General features: G+C 38.6%; 1 non-coding gene across 1 annotated transcript; it reads right to left on the reverse strand.

Moving 5' to 3' along the window:
* Positions 1–3,145: 3,145 nt before the first annotated feature.
* LOC123243331 lies at positions 3,146–3,252 on the reverse strand. Its single transcript, XR_006505879.1, has one exon. It is a non-coding gene; the product is annotated as a U6 spliceosomal RNA (small nuclear RNA).
* Between the last annotated feature and the right edge of the window lie 2,547 nt (positions 3,253–5,799).

The following is a 5,799-nucleotide window of genomic DNA, read 5'->3' on the forward strand; positions in this document are numbered from 1 at the left end:
TATTCTGTTGGGCCCAGTGGTCACAACTGGGAAGAATAGTGAAAACTAGCAGATTTAGGCTTGAAGTCAGGAGAAACTTCCTGACCATGAAAGTTATCTACATAAAATATTACATATTATATATATATAACATAATACAGTATCATGTTATATAATCATAATTATATAATGATATAGTAATATATAACAATAATATATCATTTTACATAGATAGATTTAGGAGATAGTAGGTTCCCCCTCAATGAAAGAATTTGAACAAAGCTTGATGATGGTTTCTTGAGGATGTTGTAGAAGTTCTCGGTTTGGATCAGATGGTCTCTCTGTAATTCTAAAAAGCCTATTAAGTAGATGAGTGGCAATATTATTATTCCCCATTTTACAGATGAGGAAACTGTGGCAATGACTGAATGACTTGCCCATAGTCAGATGGCTGGTATTGGAGCCAGGGTTTAGCATAGTAGTTTGGAAAAAACACTGTCCTTGGGAATTAAAAGCCCTGGGTTCAAAACCTGACTAGGTCTCTGTGTTCTGGGGTATGTCACTTCCTTTTCTTAAAGGTCACTTTCTTTGCCTTTAAAAGTCAGTATTCTACTAGATGACAACTAAGGTCATTTTGACTTGGGCTCCAATGCCTCTGATTCTATACACCTTAACCTTTATGTAAAGAGAGCCTTAGTTAGGAAATAACACAGGGAATCAGTTATGAAATTGTTTCATAACTTTAGCCAGTTAAATGAGTTGATCAGGTCTGGAAAGACAGGTCAAGAGTTGTTTGAACTCTGGAAGAAAGAAACACAAAAATAAAAAATGGCTTAAAAATTTAGGATAGATGGGGATCTCAGGAGGGAGAAAGCTGGGATGGGGAGACATTGGGAGAAGTGAGGTTAGATTTCTCAAATACAGGGGCATATTTGAAGTCTTTCTTTTGGAGGAAAAAGAAAAAAATAATTCAAGAGACTTTTTTTTTAAACTCATACCTTCTTAGGATCAGTTCTAAGACAGAAGACTGGCAACATCTAGACCAGTGATGGCAAACCTTTTAGAGACTGAGTGCCCAAAATGCAATCCTCATGCCCCACGTGAGCCACTCCCTTACTTCAGACAGGGGAGGGAGAAAGCACTCCCATTAGGCTGCTGGGTAGAGGGGTGGGTGATAGGAGAAATGTCCTCAGGCATGGTGAAGAGGGAAAAGGGAGCAGCCCCCTCCAGCACACATGCCTTTTTGTATAATTGTATAATTGCCATAAAACTAAAAAAAAATCTTTTCAAGAAAGAAACATTTCAGGAAAGAGAGCTTGATAACTCTCTGAAACTAGAAGATGAATTATTTGAAAAAATCACCTTGAAGATGCCTGAAGGAAACCTCCACAGCATCAGAAAACCCAGAATGAATCATGGAACATAATTGATTGAACTGTGGGGAATTGTGACACATTTATATGTATACTCTTATGCTAAAAGGGGATTATCCCCTAATTGGCTTAATGTCAATGCACCTAGCAAATGTTGGTTTGCTCTCTCTCTCTCTTCCTATCTTTCATTTCTGACTATTGTAGTTTCTGATTATGTAAAATGATTTATTGGGGAGACTAGTCTCCCAAAGAATCACAGGGGGGATTGTAAAAAGGGAATTCTTGGTTCTTTTTGAGTTCACACTTGTGAAAAGGGAATCCTTTGTTCTCTTTGCCTAGCTGGAGTTAACACTTTGGTTGTCAAATAACTTTGAATCAAGACAAGCTTAAACTAGGTGGGAGAAACTTGAAAACTACTTAATGAGTTCACACCTTTCTTGATGCTAGGTGAGAATGATCCAGAAATTTAAGAGTTAACACACTCAGAAAGGTTTGGTTCCAAAGGTGAGAACTTGGACAATTTGGAAACTGTGATTAGCCCCCATGAAAAGGGACAGGGACAAGAAACCACCATTAAAGCCATGAAAATCACTGGTGAAGGAGGCTAGTAAAAGAGTGAACTCTAAGAAGAGAGTCACTCCAAGAAGGAGATAGTGAACTCCACAAAGAGTCACTCCAAGAAGGAAGTCAGCTTCAAGAAGAAGATCAGCTCAAAGAAGAAAATAGGCCTCAGGAGTCACCTTCAGCTCCAGTCATTGTCTTGGGTGAGTGGATAGCTGGTTTTCCCTTCCTGTTTTCTGGAGATAGTTTAATTCTGATTGAAGGTTAACAAGTCCTGGCTGAGCCAAGCACTGGAACAATAATTAGATAGATAGGTTAATGTCTTTTCTACTCTTTTGTATTTCTCTACTTTCACTCTTTCCATCTCTTTTATAAATAAAAGATTTATAATTTTCATATATTTAGCCAAACCATTAATTTTAACACTTATATGCCATAGTGCCTAGACCAACACGGGTCTAGGCAATGGGTGTTAAGTAACTTGTCCAGGGTCACACAGCTAGGAAGTGAATGAAGTCAAATTTGAACCCAGGTCCTCCTGACTCTGGGTGCTCTATTTGTTACTTTACTAGAACTTTTAATAGACTTTAATTAAACACCAACTAGATCCAAGATGACTTGCCAGGGGGTGAGACTTATAAGGAAATTTACACTTTGCTAGGGGAATTTGACACAAACCTAGATCTCCAAAATGGAACAGGATCAGGGCTTGGACATGTGATTTTATTGGTATAGAGAATTCTCAGATGAAGAAATTCCCTCCAGTCATGCAAGCTGGCACCTTTTCTGCAAGGTACAGTCTTTGAGAGTTACTTCAAGCACTGAGAAGTGAAGTGAGCTTTTCAGGATCACACAACTAGTATGAGTCAGAGACATACTTGAACTGAGGTCTTTCTGATTCCAAAGCTAGCTCTCTATTCACTATGCATGTAACAATAACAGCTAGCATTTATATATAACACATTAAGATTTGGAAAGGGCTGTATAAATATGATCTCATTTTTATCCTTGCCACCCTGGGAAGCAGATTGAGGTTAAGTGAATTGCCAAGGGTTATGAAGCTAATAAATATCTGCGGGAAGCCAGATTTGAACTGATGTCTTCTCATCTCCAAATCTAGTGCTCTATAATAATACACAATATTATATAAGTGGATTTGTTTTGTTTTGTTTGTGTGTGTGTATATTCCTGGAAATCTGTAACCAACACCATCACACAAAGGAGAACCTCTGAAAAATATGGAGCCCTTCATGAATTTGTGTGTCATCCTTGGGCAGGGGCTATGCTAATCTTCTCTGTATCATTCCCATTTTAATATATGGACTGCTGAAATAAGCACATGAAAAGTGCAAAGTGAAAACTGAGATTTTTGAGACAGGTGGTCATGGAGGAATCAGGGAAGGTTCCCTTTCTTAGAAGAGGTGGTCTTTGAGTTGGGCATTTTTTTTAAAGTCTTTGCTTTTTGTCTTAGAATTGATACTGAAGTATCTGTTCTAAGGCAGAAGAGTAGTAAGGGCTAGGCAACTGGAGTTAAGTGACTTACCCAGGATTACACAGCTAAGAAGGGTCTGAGGCTAGATTTGAACTGAGGACCTTCTCTCTCCAGGCCTGGCTCTCTGACCAATAAGCCACCCGACTGCTCCTTGTGTTGGGTTTTTTAAAGGATTGGTAGTAATTCCACAAGGGAAGAAAGGGGAAGGAGACCATTTTTGGAATATTAGAGTAGGAAACCAAAAGAATAGGAGACACAGTGATGGGAACAGCTAGTTGGCACAGCTACAGAGAGCCTTGATTAGAGTTGGGAAGACCGTCCTAGTTGTGTGATCCTGGACAAGTCACTTAACTCTATTGCCTAGCTCTTGCCCTTAAGTCTTTGAATTGTTATTGTCAGAAAGTAAGGGTTTGAATAAAAAAAAAAGACATAAGGATATTTCACTTTTCTCTGACTATCTGGCATGTTCCTTGTTTTCACTAAGAGTGAGGGAGACTTTGAAAAAGTTGTCACGTGTGAGAAAATTTGTAGAGGCTTTAATGCTGTGCAAGGTTAAAGTCTGGCCTCAGACACTTACTAGCTGTATGATCCTGGACAAGGCCCTTAACCTTGTTTGCCTCAGTTTCTTCATCTGTAAAATGAGCTGGAAAAGAAAATGGCAAATTGCTTTAGTATCTTTGCCAAGATAACCCTGAATGGGGTCATGAAAAATCAGACATGACTGAAGGATGACCAAACAACAACAAAACCCAAAATTGACGTTGAACCTCATCTGTGAGAGATTTTGTGTGTGTATGTGTGTGTGTGTGTGTGTGTGTGTGTGTGTGTGTGGTGGTGGTAGCAGTGGTCTTCAGTTCTTACCCCAAGTCAAATGGGTGAGTAAAGTTAATTTGGCAGATTTACACAGGAATAAAAAGGAATAAAAGAACTTGGCATGATAATGGTTAAGTGATAAGAAGGAAAGATAGCCAACTTAGTTTTGAGTTTATTTGCTTAAAGTATTTAAAATATGCTTAAATTTACCTATTTCATTTTTTTTTAAAGAGACATTTCTTCTGAGTTTAAAGTAATACCTGCAGTTATAAATCTCTCAGGGACTTGAGGAGAGAGCTCTTTCAGTCTCAGAAATGAGACAGTGGAAAACTACTGCCACCTAATGACAGTGTATCTAAATTGCAGGAATAGATTTTTTTTGTTGTTTTCAATGTCTCTGCAAAACAAGCCAGAAAAGAACAACTTCGCCACAGAAGTCCACAAGCAATTAGTTTTTACCTGGAAAACTTTCTAGGGATATATGAACTACTTGTAGCATTATGGGAAAGGCACAATAGATAAAGAATAATGATTTTTAATCAACATTTTTTCCATAAGAAAGAAAACTAAATGTTCTCTTACTATTGGAAACCAATAGACACCTGCCTAAATATATTTGTTTCAGGATTGTCTTATCCATATTAAAGGGAGAATAAGACTATAAGTGATGACTTTTCTTCCAACCAAGAGTCTGGCGTAAACATACAGCCAAGATTATCTTTGATTCATGAACTTACAAGTGTCTTTTCCCCGCCTTCTTCTTTCATTTAATGAGAATTTGAGGACAGGGGACCTTCTAATGAGATCCACAGGCTTTGAAAGATTTCCTGGGTAGCCTCCAATGGGAAAACCAAAGGTCTCTAAAATCTCCCATTTCCAAACACCATCTTGTTATCAGCTGTGCAGGTGTACAGATCAGGAGGTTAATGAAGCCAGCCCAGGAAGGGATTAACTGTGCAGTGCACACAACTCAGTGTTTAAAGGGCTTATGATTTATCCTTTACTGGCTCCCCTTCTTCTTCCTAAGCAAATAGCTGTTGATTTTGATTAGTGAATGGATTCAGATAGATAAGTCCCAACCAGCTGTTTCCAGGTTGATTGGCCACCTCGCTTCATCCTCCAATATTTTGACCTGGTTGCTTTTCTGGGCAAGTAGCCCACAATTTCAAAGACAGAATGTCCATGAGGAAAAGAGTTCTTTTCCAATGCTAAGGCAGCACTTTCAGTTCAGGCCAATTACTAAATGGAGGCACAGAGAGAAGCTACAACCAAGGAGTGTGGGAGCTTCAATAAACTGATGATGGGAGTGAGGTGGAAGGGGCACAAAGAAAGATCAGGTCTTCACTGCCAAGGAAAACCAAAGATCTGTCTCCCTTTGTGAGACTAACTTGGTGCCAGTTATTTATAACCTTGCCAAAGGAGGGTGAGTATATGATGAGAGCATTGTAGATCATGCAGTATTCATGAAAATGCTTTCCAAATTTGAAAGTGCTATACAGTCCAATATTACAAGAGTGATAATCAGTCCCAAACAGTGCTAGGTCCAGGACCATTATTATTATTATTATTATTAATATTATT

This window comes from Gracilinanus agilis, chromosome 3, assembly GCF_016433145.1.
Source record: "Gracilinanus agilis isolate LMUSP501 chromosome 3, AgileGrace, whole genome shotgun sequence".
Taxonomy (NCBI): Eukaryota; Metazoa; Chordata; class Mammalia; order Didelphimorphia; family Didelphidae; genus Gracilinanus; species Gracilinanus agilis.